The 19,735-nt window shown below is 47.1% G+C and overlaps 3 non-coding genes across 3 annotated transcripts; all 3 read left to right on the forward strand.

Annotated features, from left to right (window-relative positions):
• Nucleotides 1–1,242: 1,242 nt before the first annotated feature.
• TRNAL-CAA (transfer RNA leucine (anticodon CAA)) lies at nt 1,243–1,350 on the forward strand. The gene is made up of 2 exons: nt 1,243–1,280; nt 1,305–1,350. It is a non-coding gene; the product is annotated as a tRNA-Leu (tRNA).
• Nucleotides 1,351–2,959: 1,609 nt separating this feature from the next.
• On the forward strand, nt 2,960–3,031 carry TRNAQ-CUG (transfer RNA glutamine (anticodon CUG)). The gene has a single exon. It is a non-coding gene; the product is annotated as a tRNA-Gln (tRNA).
• A 9,427-nt stretch (nt 3,032–12,458) lies between these two features.
• On the forward strand, nt 12,459–12,566 carry TRNAL-CAA (transfer RNA leucine (anticodon CAA)). The gene is made up of 2 exons: nt 12,459–12,496; nt 12,521–12,566. It is a non-coding gene; the product is annotated as a tRNA-Leu (tRNA).
• The last annotated feature ends 7,169 nt before the right edge of the window (nt 12,567–19,735 follow it).

A 19,735-nucleotide genomic window follows, 5' to 3' on the forward strand; every position in this document is an offset into this window, starting at 1 on the left:
ACAGCCCACGCAGTATATAACAGCCCACGCAGTATATAACACAGCCCACACAGTATATAACACAGCCCACGCTGTATATAACACAGCCCATACAGTATATAGCAATGTGGGCACCATATCCCTGTTAAAAAAAGACTTAAAATAAAAAATAGTTATATACTCACCTTCAGTCGGCCCCTGGATCCAGGCCAAGCGTTTACCGATGCTCCTCGTGACGCTCCGGTCCCAAGAATGCATTGCAGCAATAACACGTGATCATGTAGCAGTCTCGCGAGACCGCTACGTCATCATCTCGCGAGACCACAATGCATTGCCGCAATGCATTCTTGGGACCGGAGCGTTGCGAGTAGCGGGAAAGGCGCCGGAAGGTGAGAATGTAATGATTTTTTAATTATTTGTAACATTAGATCTTTTACTATTGATGCTGCATAGGCAGCGTCAACAGTAAAAAGTTGGTCACATAGGGTTAACAGCAGCGTTAACGGAGTGCGTTACACCGCGTTATGCTGCGGTGTAACGCACTCTGTGTAACAGACTGCTAAAACGCTATGTGGCCGCTGACTGGAGGGGAGTATGGAGGGGACAATTCGTGGTCGGACTGTGCCTATTGCTGATTGGTCGCGGCCAGCCGGCCGCGACCGATCAGCGACCCGGGATTTCCGCGACAGACAGACGGAAGTACCCCTTAGACGATTATATATATAGATATATATCTACCTATTCTATGTCTAGACATTTATTCTATCTATTCTATTCTAACCTGTCAGTGTGATTTTACTGTACACCGCACTGAATTACCGGCTTTTCTATAGAACACCGCTGCGTATTTCTCGCAAGTCACACACATGGTCCGTGTGTAATCCGTATTTTTCTCGCCCCCATAGACTTTCATTGGCGGATTTTTTGCGCAACACGCTGACAAATACAGCATGCTGCGATTTTCTATGCCTGTAAAATACCGCCAAGAAATATACGGCAGATAGGAGCTGCCCCATAGAGAATCATTGGTCAGTGTGCAATGCGTAGTTTTTGTGCCTCTCATACGTCCGTATTCCTCTCTAGTGTCCGCATCAAAAACTCATGAAAAACGCACCTACATTTTCTGGCAAGAGCTGTGTATTTAATGCAGAAAAATCTGCAGGCAAATCTGCAACGTGTGCACGTACCCTTACTGTAATTGTCAGGTCAGGGGGAGGCTCTGTCATAGTATCTAAAGTGACAGTTCCACCTGTAGGATCAGGTGTCAGGATGGCCGAGCGGTCTAAGGCGCCAGACTCAAGATAGTATCTTTCCCTGTGAGGGTGTTCTGGTCTCCGAATGGAGGCGTGGGTTCAAATCCCACTTCTGACACATCTTTTTTTTTTTTTTTTCATTATAATACTTATTAAGGCTGGGCCCTAACAAGTTTTGTTAAATGGAGTTCTTGTGCAGAAGACAGAATCCTCACGATCGACACCATCGGCATCCGACAGACCCAAGTGATTGCAATTGGGTCCACGGGGTTCCCTTTAAGGTAACTGTAACGTAGATAGCATAGATCAATATTTATACTCCTGCTTTGTCCTTGGTAATAGAGCGATTTTACTACCATCTTTCTCCATCTCACTGACACAAAGATGTAATACAGTAGCAGCAACTAAAAATGATATATATTTATTAAAAATTACACAGAAGTAGTAAAGTTGGTTTTCTATAGGGCCCCCAGGATCCTGTCACATCCAGAAACGCTATTTGCCTGCAGATAAAGAGTGTTTATATCATGTTTAGCTACAATACTGACGCAGCGGCTGCAGGGAGAAAATGAAGTTATATCCTCCCTGCAGCCGCTTGTTTCCAGTCATCAGGGCGGTGATAGTCACAGGTCCCTCATTATACAGAGGAGGCTATAATCACGCCCCTGCACTTTGATTAACAGCTTTCTGTCATTGTTTGTGCAGATCAGACTCTCAGCGCAGGGCAGTGATTACATCGCTGTGACTGTAGCGAGTGGTGACTGCAACCGCTCCCTGCACCGCCCTGATAACTGGAAGCCAGTGTTTGCAGGGAGGATAAAACTTAATTTTCTCCCTGTAGCCGCCGCTCCAGTAATCCACGTAATTCCGCTGCTAATTATCCCTATATCTGCTGCAAAATGCTGTTTCCTGGATATGACGGGTTCCTTTTAAGCACAGGGAGTTGTCCGATCTGCTGATTCATATAGTCTGACCTTCAAAATTTCTCCCTATTATGACGTGTTGTTCCGGATAACCCTTTAAGGCTACGCTCAACGCTACATGCGACGCAACGCACAACGCAAACAAGAACGCATGCAAAACGCATAGTTTTGCGACGCATGCGTCCTTTTTTTGCCGGATTTTGGACGCAAAAAAAATGCATCTTGCTGCGTCCTCTGCGCCCTAACGCTTGCGGCAAAAAAGACGCATGCATCGCAAAACGCATGCAAACGCATGTCCATGCGCCCCCATGTTAAGTATAGGGGAGCATGGCGCATGCGTCGCCGCTGCTGCGCCCGACGCAGCCCGGAAGAACGCAAATGTGAACGTAGCCTTAGTCTTTGAGTTGTCTGACTTTCTACTTAAAGGGGTTAAACATAAGTTTACAAGAGTCATTTTCGGCCACATGGTCAAACTATTAAAAAAACAAAAAACAAACAAACCCAAAACTTATGTTTTTGACTGGTCTATACAGGATCCTTCTCTAGAAGAGAGGGTGCAGGATGCTATACTTTATAACATGATCGAAACCCTCTGCAGCTTAAGACAAATTCAATGTAGCCCAATGGGGGAACTTTGCTTCTCATCATGAGACTTTTTTTTGTCTACGAATTTTTTTTAGTTTATTTCTATCCTGGAGAAGCCAAAATCCACTTCTCACATGCACTCAACATCTGAACCACAAGAGGGCAGTGTGGTGCCTGCATCATAGAAAACAGCGACATACGGCGGTGTTCAGCATGTGAGGTTCCATGGTGTAATGGTTAGCACTCTGGACTCTGAATCCAGCGATCCGAGTTCAAATCTCGGTGGGACCTTCAAGTTTTTATATATATATATTTTTTTGCTTTGCTTTTCCTCTGCATTTAGGCTATGTGCACACGTTGCGGATTTTGATACGGATCCGCAGCGTTTTTGTATGCGTTGAATTGCATCAAATCTGCAGTAAGTACAAGCAATGCAGTAAGTACAAGCAATGATAGTCAATGTGAAATTGACATTTGGTGTGTACATGCTGCAGACAAAAACGTACGGATTCGCAGAGTTTAACTTTCCGCAGCATGTCAATTCTTTTTGCGGATCTGCAGCGTCTCTGCACCCATTGACTACTATTGTGTCAGGCCAATCCGCAGCAAAACCGCAGGTTTAAAGATCTGCAATTTTGCTGCGGATGTGCCTGCGAGAAACGATGCAGATCGGGAGGGGGAAGAGTATGTGGGCGGAGATTGTGTGGGCGGAGACCTGTGGGTGAGCAGAGAAAATGTGTGTCTGTGTGTGCGGGGCTGTGTGTGCGCGGAGCTGTGTGTGCGCGGGGCTGTGTGTGCGTGGGGCTGTATGTGTGGGGCTGTGTGTGCATGGGGCTGTATGTGTGGGGCTGTGTGTGTGCGGGGCTGTGTGTGCGGGGCTGTGTGTGTGTGTGTGCGGGGCTGTGTGTGCGTGCGGGGCTGTGTGTGTGTGTGCGGGGCTGTGTGTGTGTGTGCGGGGCTGTGTGTGTGTGCGGGGCTGTGTGTGCGGGTGTATCTTCTTCCTGTTCAGTTTTGGGGCTGTGGCTGCAATCAAAGAAAACATCATCCTGATAAAAATCCTCACAGGGATTCTGCTTCTGTTCTTTGCCGCAGAGATCATAGTCGGGACGTCGGCCTATTCCTACAGAGACGAACTTCACCGCGACCTGCTGAGCAGATTTATGAAGGTGATGGACAAGCACGGGTGGAGGAGCCGGTCACTAGCGCGGTGGACGGGGTGCAGCAGAGGTTCCAGTGTTGTGGCGCAGAGAACTTTACTGACTGGTTTAACGTCTCTTCTGGGATCTATGAAAACTCGGTTCCCAGCAGCTGCTGCAGGCTCCCCCATGAGAAGTGCGGAGAGGACGCCCCGGGGCGCAGCGAGATCCTGTACCAAGAGGGCTGTGTGATGAAGATGTGGACAGCCGAACACTTTGCATGCACTTTTCATGAGGTAATAACCGCCGCTGTGAGTGCAGTACGTTCCCGCCAATTGCTTATGACGTCACACTGCGCAGGGGCTCGTGCAGCCTCCTGTTTTCTCAGTGTCCGCATCTCCTCGCAGGATTAGGGTTGAGCGAAACGGATCGGACAAATTAAAAAATCGCCAACTTTCATAAAACCAGACCCAATCCTAGTGTGGGATCGGCCATGAGGTCGGCGATCATCACGCCAAAGTCGTGTTTCATATAACGCTTTCAGCGCCATTTTTCAGCCAATGAAGGAGGACGCAGAGTGTGGGCAGCGTGATGACATGGGTCTCGGTCCCCACCATCTTAGAGAAGGGCATGACAGTGATTGGCTTGCTTTCTGCGGCGTCACAGGGGCTATAAAGGGGCGTGCACGCCGACCGCCATCTTACTTCTGCCGATCGTAGCATAGGGAGAGGTTGCTGCAGCTTCATCAGAAGAAGGGATAGCGTTAGGGAGGGAAGATTAACCCCCAAACGGCTTGTGCTGTAGCGATTTCCACTGTCCAACACCACCATATTTTTGCAGGGACAGTGGAGGCTATATTTTTGTGCATCAGCTCTGTAGCTTATTAGGCTGCCTTATAAGGCTCCCTGATAGCTGCATAGCTGTTTGCACGCTGCTGTGCAAACCAACTGCTTTTTTAAAAGCAAAAATCCTGTTGCTCCTTTCTGCACAGTTATCTTGTTTCTTTGTCCACACTTTTATGTGTAGCAGTCCTTTTTATTGCTGCCATACTTTTCCTGAGATCATTGTAGGGAGATTGAAATTGTACTACAGTCCTTGTATTTTTTCATATATCTTCCAGCCACTTTCTGCCACTTACATTGTGTTGTTTTATACACAGGGCCTGAGTTTTAGTTCAGTCTCCCCCCCAAAAAAGGGAGATTCAAATTCTCACAAAGTGGATATACTTCAGTCCTGTTAGTTTGTCGTATATCAGCCAGCCACTCACTGCCACTTACATTTTGTAGTTTTATGCACAGGGCCTAAGTTTTGGTTTAGTCTCCCCCCCAAACCCTCCCCTCCCCCAAAAAAAAGTGAGATTCAAATTCTCACAAAGTGGATATACTTCTGTCCTGTTAGTTTGTGGTATATCAGCCAGCCACTTTCTGCCACTTACATTGTGTTGTTTTATGCACAGGGCCTGAGTTTTGGTTCAGTCTCCCAAAAAAAAGGGAGATTTAAATTCTCAACAAGTTTATATACACCTTCTACCTTGTTTTACAGCACCATATAACGGTTGTTATTTTGGTTAGATTTTCCAAAAAATGAGGAAGTCTGGTGGAAGAGACCGTGGGCGGTGGTTGCCAGCTGGTACTGATGGTGGTGGTGCATCTGGTGGTAGTGGCAAAAGCACAATAGCACCTAAGGCTGGAGGTGTTGAGCCAGCGTCATCGTCTGGCTACACAAGGCCTCGAAGGCTCCCTTATCTGGGAGTTGGAAAACAGCTTTTAAAGCCGGAGCAGCAGGAAAAAGTTTTGGCTTTCCTTGCTGACTCAGCCTCTAGCTCTTTCGCCTCCTCTTCAGAAAGTTCCAAATATAAAAGCAGCGAGTCGTCAGTGGATGCTCCCGGTCAGGAACAAGACGTTTCCTTGTGTCCTTCACCCAAACCAAAAGTGAAGGATGTGTCAGGCGACACTACAGGTTACTCCATGGAGCTCTTTACACATACCGTGCCTGGGTTAGAACGGGAAATTGTTAACTGCCCATTACAACATGAATCGGACATGGAGTGCACTGATGCACAGCCACAGCTAGATTATTATGCTGTTCCATTGACTCAGATCACTACATTGCCCTCGCAGTGTACTGAGCCAGAATCTGACCCTGATGAGACTATGGTGCCCCGTCCCGAACGCTATAGCACCTTACACGGTGACACAGAGGAAGGTGCACATGACATTGAAGAGGAGGTGATAGATGACCCAGTTGTTGACCCAGATTGGCAGCCATTGGGGGAAGAGGGTGTCGCTGCCAGTAGCTCAGAAGCAGAGGAGGATGATCGGCAGCAGACATCTACATCGCAACAGCTGTCATCTTGCAGGCCCGTATCAGGCCAAAAACGTTTGTCAAAAACAAAAACAGTTTTAGGACAGCGTGGCCAGCCGGTGAAAGTAGCACAGCGTGCAATGCCTGTGTAGGTATTCCATAGTAGGAAGAGTGTAGTGTGGCAATTTTTTAACCAAGATCCGAATGATCAGTCAAAAGTTATCTGTAAGAAATGTTCAAAGACCTTTAGCAGAGGGAAGAATCTTCAAAATTTAAATACAACGTGCATGCTTAGACATTTAACCAGCATGCACTTGCAAGCCTGGACTAACTACCAAACGTCCCGTACCATTGGTGCACCTGCTTAGAATGAAGGTAATCAGCAATGCTACATTGCTTCCCTCACTGTAAGCCCACCGGTTAGGACATTACCAGCCGCAAATGTGGAGGTATCGTCGCAAGGCCAAAGCAGTCAGGGAATCACAAGGCTTTTGGTAGGAAACACTGCATGTAGGCCAACATCAAGAATACCATCACCAACCCTCTCTCAATCCGCCATGTCCACCACCCCCACCGCTAGTTCCACCATATGCAGCTCTCCAGTCCAGCTCACCCTACAAGAGACTCTCGCTAGGAAAAGAAAGTACTCATCCTCTCATCTGCGTACACAGGGTTTGAACACCCACATTGCTAGGCTAATCTCGTTAGAGATGATGCCCTACCGTTTGATTGAAAGCGAAGCTTTCAAAGCCCTGATGGCCTACGCAGTACCACGCTATGACCTACCCAGTCCGCACTTCTTTGCGAGAAAAGCCATCCCAGCCCTCCACCAGCATGTCAAAGACTGCATTGTCCATGCACTGAGGCAATCAGTCAGTGGAAAGGTGCACCTCACAACAGATGCATGGACCAGTAGGCATGGCCAGGGACATTACGTGTCCATCACGGTGCACTGGGTTAATGTTGTGGATGCAGGGTCCACAGGGGACAGCCATAGTGGGACAGTTCTGCCTAGCCCACGGTTTAGGAAACAGTTGGCTGTAGGCGTTCGCCACCCCTCCTCCTCCTCCAGAAGCGAAAGCTCGTCCACAGACCGCAGTCGCACGACCACTCCATCCGCAGCTGCCAGTGTTGCACACGAGGTGTCCCATTATTGAACAGCTAGTGGTAAGCGTCAGCAGGCTGTGTTAGAAATTAAGTGTTTGGGCGACAACAGACACACCGCGGAAGTACTGGCCGAGTAATTGCAGCAACAAACTCAGTCATGGCTGGGCAATGAACATCTTGAGGCAGGCAAGGTAGTCAGTGATAACGGAAGGAATTTTATGGCTGCCATAGCCCTATCAGAACTTAAACACATTCCTTGCCTGGCTCACACCTTGAACCTAGTGGCGCAGTGCTTCCTCAAAAATTATCTGGAGTTACCAGCCCTGCTCCTGAAGGTGCGAAGACTTTGCTCGCACGTCCTCTGGTCGCCCGTACACTCCAGCCGTATGCGGAACCATCAGCGATCGCTGAATCTTCCCCAGCACTGCCTGATAATCGACGTTGCAACAAGGTGGAACTCCACACTGCACATGGTTCAGAGGCTGTGCGAACAGAGGCGTGCTGTAATTAATTTGTGGGAGGATACACATACACGGGCAGGCACTTGGATGGCAAACATGGAGTTGTCTGCTGTGCAGTGGTCGAAGCTACAAGACCTCTGTCAAGTCCTTCAGTGTTTTGAGGAATGCACACGGCTGGTAAGTGCAGACGACGCCATCATAAGCATGAGCATCCCACTAATGCGTCTGCTGATGCAAAGTTTGACACACATTAAGGAGCTGGCATCTGCAGCCAAGGAGGAGGGAAGCCTTGATGACAGTCAGCCATTGTCTGCTCATAGAACTCTCCTTGATGAGATGGCGGAGGAAGAGGAGGAGGAGGAGGATGATGGGGATGAATATTTATGGGAGGGGGATGCTTCACAGGGGGCAATAGAAACTGGTGGCATTGCAAGGTCTGGTATAGGGTTTTTGCGAGACACAAGTGATGTTGATTTGCAAGAAAGTGCTCCTCAACCCAGCACAAGCAGTGAATTGACACCTGGAACATTGGCCCACATGGCTGAGTATGCCTTGCGTGTCCTAAAAAGGGACCCCCGCATTATCAAAATGATGACCGATGACGATTACTGGTTGGCCTGCCTCCTCGATCCACGATATAAAGGAAAATTACAAAATATCATGCCACATGAGAACCTTGAGCAAATATTGGCTACCAAACAAGCAACTCTTGTAGACCGTTTCCCAGCACACAGCAGCGGTGATGGTTCTCACACAAGCTGTAGGGGGCAACATGGCAGAGGTGTTAGAGGTGCACAAATCCGAAGTGGCGTTGGACAGAGGGGTTTTATGACCAGGTTGTGGAGTGATTTTGCAATGACCGCTGACACGACAGGTACTGCTGCATCGATTCAAAGTGACAGGAGACAGCATTTGTCCAGTATGGTTACTAACTACTTTTCCTCCCTTATCAATATTCTCCCTCACAGGTCATTCCCCTTTGATTACTGGGCATCTAAAATAGACACCTGGCCTGAATTGGCAGAATATGCATTACAGGAGCTCCCCTGCCTAGCTGCTAGTGTGCTATCAGAAAGAGTATTCAGTGCTGCTGGTTCAATACTGACCGAAAAAAGGACACGTCTGGCTACCCAGAATGTTGATGATCTTACCTTCATTAAAATGAACCAATCATGAATTTCAAATTATTTTGCCCCACTTTCCCCTGCTGACACGTAGCTTGCCTGAAAAATGTCTTGCTTTTGGCCTCCTCTTACTGACTGCTCCAATTCCTCCATTTGCAGCTGCTGAATGTCCACCATAGGCCATTTTTATACCTCCCTAAATGGGCTGACTCCCCCCACAGGGCCGTGGTCACCACCTGGCGCAAGCTCCCATGCGAGTGCCGTTTGCCTGGACAGGTGGGTGCGCCCACTCTTGGGCAACGGCACTGGCACAGGGTCCCTCATAGTACAATGAAGTGTCTCTGACGGTGGTGGTGCACAACCAACGTCAGACACACCGTCGTAATATGAGGGGCCCTGTGCCAGTACCGCCGCCCACGAGAGAGTGTTGCCCCCCAGCTCGAACAGTGCTCTACCACTTGCAATGCTTACCTCTCCCTGCTCCATCACTGTGTAGTCTGTGCTGTTAAATCCTTCAATGGCACTGCCAATACAAATTTGTTGAAATGATAGATGATAGTTAAAATATACAGGGGCCCTAGCCTCCATTTAGACCTGTTAATACTTTGCACCTACTACCACTGTCTGCTACCCAGCAGAGGAGCCCACCCCTGTATCTAGCTATGCCACCTGTTTATTTCTTAACAATTTTTTGGAAGACATTTAGCCCACTTTATTATTTGGGCCTACTAACTGTGTCTGCCACTCATTACAGTTTTCCTCCACTGAACAAAGCAATGCCGCCTGTTTAGTCCTGTTACCAATTTTGGACTGCATTTTGCCTACTTTCTTATTGGGGCCTATATCTGTGTTTCCTCCTCATCCTGCCCATTGCCCAGCCACTGCTAGATGAGTCTGCTGGTACATTGACCCAGACCACTACATTCCCCTTGCACTCTACACAGCCAGAATCTGACCCTGCTGAAAGTCAGGTTCCCCTTCCCGCATACTATACCACCTTACACGGGGACAAAGAGGAAGGTGCAGATGAAAGTGCAGGTTCCTTCATCAGGTGGGGGGGCATACTCGTTGGCACTGGCACAGGGCCCCTCATAGTACGCAAAAGTGTCTCTGGCTGTGGGAGGCGCCGCTCGCCATCAAACACACCGCCGTACTATGAGGGGCCCTGTGCCAGTGCCAACGAGTGGGCCCCCCCTGCTTGCTCAGGATCACAGCACTTGCAAAGTTGAAATACTTACCTCTCCCTGATCCACCGCCGTGACGTATTCCGCGTTTCCTGGGTCCACAAAAATCTTGAGCCAGCCCTACCCCCCCACAACTTTAGCCAATGACCCCCAGTTTTCAATGCCTAACTATTATTATAAAGTAAATTAAGATTGACAAGCTTAAGTAATAAGAATTGATGTTTTTGGCATTAAAATGGGCGCTGTAGGTGTTTTCCTGTCCTCCACTCACTGCCGACTTTGATTCCCCATTGACTTGCATTGGGTTTCGTGTTTCAGTCGGCCCCCCGACTTTTCGCAATAATCGGCCGATTTCACCCGACCCGACTTTTGACAAAGTTGGGTTTCGCGAAACCCGACTCGATCCGAAAAAAGTAAAAGTCGCTCAACTCTAGTCAGGATGGCCGAGTGGTCTAAGAGTTTGTGTCCACATTCAGGATTACATTCGGATTAGCTGCGGATTGGATGCTGCATACCACCGCAGCGTTCAACCCGCAGCGTCCAGATGTTACCACACAGTGGAGGGGATTTTATGAAATCCCGTCTCCACTATCCGTGCGAACACGCATCCGGGGGCCCTGCATTTCCGGACATGCGATATGTCTTTTTAGAACGCAGCATGTCTGTTTACCTTGCGGCGACGCTCCTTCTCGGCAAGGTAAATCACAGGGCCCTATGTATGGGGTGCGGAAATTCTGGATGTGTGCAATGAACACACCCGGAATCACCGCGCGTACAGAAGGGGGCGGAGCGGGTTTTCCACTCCGTCCAAAGCGCCGTCATTACGGACCGTGGACACGCACCCTAAGGCGCCAGACTCAAGAGGCAGCTCTTCCCCTAACTGTGGGTGTTCTGGTCTCCGAATGAAGGCGTGGATTCAAATCCCACTTCTGACACATTTTTTTCCCTGCCTTTTCTAATTTCATAAAATAATTTTATTTTTGCTTTAGAATAAAATAATTTATTTTATTTTTTGTTTTAAAGCAATCAAAATATTTAACTCTTTAGTCTCTGGGACTGTGGTTCACTATTATTATTTGTGATATATTCAAGAAATATTGTTTTGCTTTATTTTGCATTTTTTAAGCCACTGACGATTTTATTTTTCTTCATTTATAGAAGTTAACATTTACAGTCCGCAGCCTCCTACGATATATGATGAGCGCAGGGCGAGACACAACTTTTTTTTTTGGCAGTGGGTATGATAAAGTAGGTGAGGACGTCACTGCGCATATTTTTGGGGTAATTGGAAGGGGCGACCTGTTACACCTGTCTGATCGTTAGTGGGGATTTCAAAATTACAGAAAGGAATAGTAAATTCTGATAAAATAGCTGCTCTGTGCCGCCGCCTCTCTGGATCCACCGCTGCTTGGATCTCAGTGTTTGTGCTGCAATTGTGACATCAGACATCACCGCTGCAACTAATCACTGAGCTCAGTGGCTCTTCTGAAATAGATGGTGTAAGCTTTTGCGCTCAGTGATTGGTTGCAGCAGTGATGTGAGCTGTCAACGTGATGTCACTTCTGAGTTCAGCTGAAATAGATGGCAGAAGCTCAGCGACTGGCTGCAGCGGTGACATCACACCACTGTTGCAGCCAGTCACTGACCTTGACAGCTCGTGCCGTCTATTTCAGCAGAGCTGCTTGATTTAAGTTATTGGCCGCAGCGGCTCTGCTTAAATAGATGGCACAAGCTATTGAGCCCCATGATTGGCTGCAGCGGTGACATCACATTGATAATTCACATCACTGCAGCAAATCACAAAGCTCAGTTGAAATAGATGGCATAGGCTATTGAACTCGGTGATTGGCCGCAGCGGTGACATAACATTGACAGATCCAATTACCTCTGCACTAAGTCACCGAGCTCAGTAGCTTGTGCCTTTTATTTCAGCAGAGCCACTTGAACTAAGTTATTGTCTGCAGCGGTTCTGCTGAAATAGACGGCATGAGCTATTGAGCTCAGTGATTAGCTGCAGCAGTGACATCATGGTGACAGCGCATTTCACCTCTGCAGCCAATCACTAAGTTCAGGAGCTCTGCTGAAATAGATTGTACAAGCTATTGAGCTCAGTGATTGGCTGCAGCAGTGACTTCACTGGACTGCGACGATGTTCCTGTGACCTCTGCAAGAGAACCGCCATCAGACTCTTCTGGGGACAGTGGCATCACATGCAGCCATGCAGAAGAAAAGTGACCACTGCAGCTAGACAGTGATTGCCTGCAGCGGTCCCGTTCTAAGACTATGAGCTGTATCCTGTAGGATTAGTTGGAGCATTACTGTAATTGTCAGGTAAGGGTGAGTGCAGAAGACCACTGGCTGTTATAGTATGTAAAGTGACAGTTCCACCTGTAGGATCAGGTGTCAGGATGGCCGAGCGGTCTAAGGCGCCAGACTCAAGATCGTATCTTCCCATGTGAGGGTGTTCTGGTCTCCGAATGGAGGCGTGGGTTCAAATCCCACTTCTGACACATCTTTTTTTTTTTTTTTTTTTTAAGGCTGGGCCCTAAAAAGTTTTGTGGAATGGAGTTCTTGTGCAGAAAATTGTCTCTTCAGAGAGGAAGTGGACTAGAACTCTAGTGCCACCTATTGGAAGTAGCAATCCTACGCCTCCTTGTGCAGAAGACAGAATCCTCACGATGGACACCATCGGCATCTGACAGAACCAAGTGACTCAATAGGGTCCGCAGAGTTTCTTTTAACGTAACTGTAACGTAGATAGCATAGATCAATATAACAATATAGTGCTTTGTTCCAAAGCACTATAATTATACTCCTGCTTTGTCCTTGGTAATAGAGCGATTTTACTACCACCTTCCTCCATCCCACTGACACAAAGATGTAATACAGTAGCAGCAACTAAAAATGTAATATATTTATTAATAACTAGATGGTGACCCGATTCGAACGCATCGGGTATTCTAGAATATACATATAACACACGTTTCACACAGTCACCCATATACATGTGTAGTAGTATCTTTTTATTTATTTTTTTTATTTTAAAACATCTTTTTATTAATTTTAACACAGAAATAAAGTTACAAACACAGGTGTAAGTAATATTAGAAGAGCATTCATTGCATTCTACGTGTTGTAGTATCTTTTTGATATAATTTTGATCGTTGGTTACAATTTCTATTCAAACAAAAATGGTGATTTTTTTTATTGCACTTTTTAACCACCATTTTGTGCATTACATAAAACATAATCAATATTTCTATTAAAGGGAATCTGTCACCCCATTTTTCGCCTATAAGCTAAGGCCTCCGCCATCAGGGGCTTATCTACAGCATTCTGTAATGCTGTAGATAAGGCCCAAATGTAACCTGAAAGTTAAGAAAAGACGACTGGGCGTGTAAGACGACCCCCAACTTTTCCATATAAAATATAGAGTTTGGGATATACTCGCCGTATAAGACGGGGGTCATCTTATACGCCGGGTGTCGTCTTATACGGTGTGTGCGGTCCGTATGGTTCCCAGGGTCTAGAGGAGAGGAGACTCTCCTTCAGGCCCTGGGATCCATATACATGTTAAAAAAAAATAAATAAATAAAATCTATGGATATACTTACCGTATGACGGCCCCCGGCTCTCAGCGGCGCAAGCGGCGGCCTCCGTTACCAAGGATGCATTGGGTGAAGGACTGGAGATGACGTCCTCTTCTTGTCTTCACGCTGCGGCTCCGGCGTACTTTGTCTGTCCTGTTGAGGGCAGAGCAAAGTACTGCAGCGCGCAGGGGCCGGGAAAGGTCAGAGAGGCCCAGCACCTTTGCACTGCAGTAATTTGCTTTGCCCTCAACAGGACAGACAAAGTACGCCTGCGCCGGAGCGGCTACAGTAAGCAAAGAAGAGGACGTCTGTTGTGAATTCTGTGGCTGAATTCACTCCTGTGGTCACAAGTGGTACTGCAGCTTCTGAGCTTCCTCCCTCAGGTGTTCTGGTGAGCTCGTTAACTGCTTCATTACTTAACTCCGCCTGATGCTGCTATCCTTGCTCCTTGTCAATGTTTCAGTGTTGGATCTGAGCTTCTCCTGATTGTTCCTGTGACCTGCTGCTCTGTATAGCTAAGTGCTTTTTGCTTTTTTGTTGCTTTTTTTCTGTCCAGCTTGTCTTTTGTATTGCTGGAAGCTCTGAGACGCAAAGGGTGTACCGCCGTGCCGTTAGTTCGGCACGGTGGGTTTTTTTTTGCCCCCTTTGCGTGGTTTTGCTTTAGGGTTTTTTGTAGACTGCAAAGTTCGCTTTACTGTCCTCGCTCTGTCCTAGAATATCGGGCCCCACTTTGCTGAATCTATTTCATCCCTACGTTTTGTCTTTTCATCTTACTCACAGTCATTATATGTGGGGGGCTGCCTTTTCCTTTGGGGAATTTCTCTGGGGCAAGTCAGGCCTATTTTTCTATCTTCAGGCTAGCTAGTTTCTTAGGCTGTGCCGAGTTGCCTAGGTAGTTGTTAGGCGCAATCCACAGCCGCTTTTAGTTGTGTTTAGGATAGGATCAGGTGTGCAGTCTACAGAGTTTCCACGTCTCAGAGCTCGTTCTTGTATTTTTGGGTATTTGTCAGATCACTGTGTGCGCTCTGATCGCTAAGCACACTGTGTTTCTGGATTGCCTTCATAACACCTGTCATTAGCAAACATAACAGTACAAGGAGCCTAACTAATGATTCTCAATAGAGGGAAAGAAAAAGTTCTGACATCATTTTTTTTTTTTTTCTGCTCTGTGTTCACTTTTTTTTTTCCCCTAGACATTTGGGTGATTCTGGACACAGGTGTGGACATGGATATTCAGGGTCTGTGCTCTTCAATGGATAATCTCGTTATAAATGTACAAAAAATTCAAGATACTATTGATCAGAAATCTATGTTAGAACCAAGAATTCCTATTCCTGATTTGTTTTTTGGAGATAGAACTAAGTTTCTAAGTTTCAAAAATAATTGTAAGCTATTTCTGGCCTTGAAACCTCATTCTTCTGGTAATCCTATTCAACAGGTTTTGATTATTATTTCTTTTTTGCGCGGCGACCCTCAAGACTGGGCATTTTCTCTTGCGCCAGGAGACCCTGCATTGAGTAGTGTCGATGCGTTTTTCCTGGCGCTCGGATTGCTGTACGATGAGCCTAATTCAGTGGATCAGGCTGAGAAAAATTTGCTGGCTTTGTGCCAGGGTCAGGATGATATAGAAGTATATTGTCAGAAATTTAGGAAATGGTCAGTACTCACTCAGTGGAATGAATCTGCGCTGGCAGCTTTGTTCAGAAAGGGTCTCTCTGAGGCTCTTAAGGATGTCATGGTGGGATTTCCTATGCCTGCTGGTTTGAATGAGTCTTTGTCTTTGGCCATTCAGATCGGTCGACGCTTGCGCGAGCGTAAATCTGTGCACCATTTGGCGGTACTGCCTGAGGTTAAACCTGAGCCTATGCAGTGCGATAGGACTATGACTAGAGTTGAACGGCAGGAATACAGACGTCTGAATGGTCTGTGTTTCTACTGTGGTGATTCCACTCATGCTATTTCTGATTGTCCTAAGCGCACTAAGCGGTCCGCTAGGTCTGCCGTCATTGGTACTGTACAGTCCAAATTCCTTCTGTCCATTACCTTGATATGCTCTTTGTCGTCGTTTTCTGTCATGGCGTTTGTGGATTCGGGCGCTGCCCTGAATCTGATGGATTTGGATTATGCTAAACGTTGTGGGTTTTTCTTGGAGCCTTTGCGGTGTCCTATTCCATTGAGAGGAATTGATGCTACACCTTTGGCCAAGAATAAACCTCAATACTGGGCCCAGCTGACCATGTGCATGGCTCCTGCACATCAGGAAGTTATTCGCTTTCTGGTGTTGCATAATCTGCATGATGTGGTCGTGTTGGGGTTGCCATGGCTACAAACCAATAATCCAGTATTGGATTGGAATTCCATGTCGGTATCCAGCTGGGGTTGCCAGGGGGTACATGGTGATGTTCCATTTTTGTCGATTTCGTCATCCACCCCTTCTGAGGTCCCAGAGTTCTTGTCTGATTATCAGGATGTATTTGAAGAGCCCAAGTCCGATGCTCTACCTCCGCATAGGGATTGTGATTGTGCTATCAATTTGATTCCTGGTAGTAAATTCCCTAAAGGTCGATTATTTAATTTATCCGTGCCCGAACACGCCGCTATGCGCAGTTATGTGAAGGAATCCCTGGAGAAGGGACATATTCGCCCATCGTCATCACCACTGGGAGCAGGGTTCTTCTTTGTAGCCAAGAAGGATGGTTCGCTGAGACCGTGTATTGATTACCGCCTTCTTAATAAGATCACTGTTAAATTTCAGTATCCCTTGCCATTGTTATCTGACTTGTTTGCTCGGATTAAGGGGGCTAGTTGGTTCACTAAGATAGATCTTCGTGGTGCGTATAATCTGGTGAGAATCAGGCAAGGAGATGAATGGAAAACTGCATTCAATACGCCCGAGGGTCATTTTGAGTATCTAGTGATGCCGTTCGGACTTGCCAATGCTCCATCTGTGTTTCAGTCTTTTATGCATGACATCTTCCGTGAGTATCTGGATAAATTCCTGATTGTTTACTTGGATGACATTTTGATCTTCTCAGATGATTGGGAGTCTCATGTGAAGCAGGTCAGAATGGTTTTTCAGGTCCTGCGTGCTAACTCTTTGTTTGTGAAGGGATCAAAGTGTCTCTTCGGTGTGCAGAAAGTTTCATTTTTGGGGTTCATCTTTACCCCTTCTACTATCGAGATGGATCCAGTTAAGCTCCAAGCCATCCAGGATTGGATTCAGCCGACATCTCTGAAAAGTCTGCAAAAGTTCCTGGGCTTTGCTAATTTTTATCGTCGCTTCATCTGTAATTTTTCTAGCATTGCCAAACCATTGACCGATTTGACCAAGAAGGGTGCTGATTTGGTTAATTGGTCTTCTGCTGCTGTGGAAGCTTTTCAGGAGTTGAAGCGTCGTTTTTGTTCTGCCCCTGTGTTGTGTCAGCCAGATGTTTCTCTTCCGTTCCAGGTCGAGGTTGATGCTTCTGAGATTGGAGCAGGGGCGGTTTTGTCACAGAGAGGTTCTGATTCCTCAGTGATGAAACCATGTGCTTTCTTTTCCAGGAAGTTTTCGCCCGCTGAGCGTAATTATGATGTGGGCAATCGAGAGTTGCTGGCCATGAAGTGGGCATTCGAGGAGTGGCGTCATTGGCTTGAAGGAGCTAAGCATCGCGTGGTGGTATTGACTGATCATAAGAACTTGACTTATCTCGAGTCTGCCAAGCGCTTGAATCCTAGACAGGCCCGTTGGTCGTTATTTTTTGCCCGCTTCGACTTTGTGATTTCGTACCTTCCGGGCTCTAAAAATGTGAAGGCGGATGCTCTGTCTAGGAGTTTTGTGCCCGACTCTCCGGGTTTATCTGAGCCAGCGGGTATCCTCAAGGAAGGAGTCATTGTGTCTGCCATCTCCCCTGATTTGCGGCGGGTGCTGCAAAAATTTCAGGCGAATAAACCTGATCGTTGTCCAGCAGAGAAACTGTTCGTCCCTGATAGGTGGACTAATAAACTTATCTCTGAACTTCATTGTTCGGTGTTGGCTGGTCATCCTGGAATCTTTGGTACCAGAGAGTTAGTGGCTAGATCCTTCTGGTGGCCATCTCTGTCACGGGATGTACGTACTTTTGTGCAGTCCTGTGGGATTTGTGCTAGGGCTAAGCCCTGCTGTTCTCGTGCCAGTGGGTTGCTTTTGCCCTTGCCGGTCCCAAAGAGGCCTTGGACACATATTTCGATGGATTTCATTTCTGACCTTCCCGTTTCTCAAAAGATGTCAGTCATTTGGGTGGTCTGTGATCGCTTTTCTAAAATGGTCCATCTGGTGCCCTTGGCTAAATTGCCTTCCTCCTCTGATTTGGTACCTTTGTTCTTTCAGCATGTGGTTCGGTTGCATGGCATTCCTGAGAATATTGTTTCTGACAGAGGTTCCCAGTTTGTTTCAAGGTTTTGGCGAGCCTTTTGTGGTAGGATGGGCATTGACCCATCCTTTTCCTCGGCTTTCCATCCTCAGACTAATGGCCAGACCGAACGAACCAATCAGACCTTGGAAACATATCTGAGATGTTTTGTTTCTGCAGACCAGGATGATTGGGTGTCCTTTTTGCCGTTGGCTGAGTTCGCCCTTAATAATCGGGCCAGCTCGGCCACCTTGGTTTCTCCATTTTTTTGCAATTCTGGGTTCCATCCTCGTTTCTCTTCAGGACAGGTTGAGTCTTCGGACTGTCCTGGTGTGGATTCTGTGGTGGACAGGTTGCAGCAGATCTGGACTCAGGTAGTGGACAATTTGATCTTGTCCCAGGAGAAAGCTCAACTTTTCGCTAATCGCAGACGCCGTGTGGGTCCCCGACTTCGTGTTGGGGATCTGGTTTGGTTATCTTCTCGTCATATTCCTATGAAGGTTTCCTCTCCTAAATTTAAACCTCGTTTTATTGGTCCGTATAGGATTTCTGAGGTTCTCAATCCTGTGTCTTTTCGTTTGACCCTCCCAGACTCCTTTTCCATACATAATGTATTCCATAGGTCGTTGTTGCGGAGATACGTGGCACCTATGGTTCCATCTGTTGAGCCTCCTGCCCCGGTTTTGGTGGAGGGGGAATTGGAGTATATTGTGGAGAAGATTTTGGATTCTCGTGTTTCTAGACGGAAACTCCAGTATCTGGTTAAATGGAAGGGTTATGCTCAGGAAGATAATTCCTGGGTTTTTGCCTCTGATGTTCATGCTTCCGATCTTGTTCGTGCCTTTCATGCGGCTCATCCTGGTCGGCCTGGGGGCTCTGGTGAGGGTTCGGTGACCCCTCCTCAAGGGGGGGTGTTGTGAATTCTGTGGCTGAGTTCACTTCTGTGGTCACAAGTGGTATTGCAGTCTCTGGGCTTCCTCCCTCAGGTGTTTTGGTGAGCTCGTTGGCTGCCTTGCTATTTAGCTCCACCTGAGTCTGTCTTCCTTGCTCCTTGTCAATGTTCCAGTGTTGGATCTGAGCTACTGCATCTTTCCTTGGGCCTGCTGCTCTGCTAGATAAGTGCTTCTAGTTTGTTTTCTGTTTTTTCTGTCCAGCTTGTTTTAATCTTTTGCTGGAAGCTCTGAGAAGCAAAGGGGTGCACCGCCGTGCTGTTAGTTCGGCACGGTGGGTCTTTTTGCCCCTTTGCGTGGTTTTCGTTTTAGGGTTTTTTGTAGACTGCATAGTTCTCTTTGCTATCCTCGCTCTGTCTAGAATATCGGGCCTCACTTTGCTGAATCTATTTCATTCCTACGTTTGTCTTTTCATCTTGCTAACAGTCATTATATGTGGGGGCTGCCTATTCCTTTGGGGTATTTCTCTGAGGTAAGTCAGGCTTGTATTTCTATCTTCAGGCTAGTCAGCTCCTCAGGCAGTGCCGAGTTGCATAGGTAGTTGATAGGCGCAATCCACTGCTGCTTCCAGTTGTGTGAGGATAGATCAGGTACTGCAGTCTACAGAGATTCCACGTCTCAGAGCTCGTCCTATTGTTTTGGGTTATTGCCAGATCTCTGTATGTGCGCTGATTACTGCACGCTGTGTTGCCTGATTGCCAGCCATAACAGTACAAGGAGCCATTCAATGATTTCCAATAGAGGGAAAAAAGAAATCCTGACATCATTT

The sequence above is a fragment of the Ranitomeya imitator genome, chromosome 9 (genome assembly GCF_032444005.1).
Source record: "Ranitomeya imitator isolate aRanImi1 chromosome 9, aRanImi1.pri, whole genome shotgun sequence".
Taxonomy (NCBI): domain Eukaryota; kingdom Metazoa; phylum Chordata; class Amphibia; order Anura; family Dendrobatidae; genus Ranitomeya; species Ranitomeya imitator.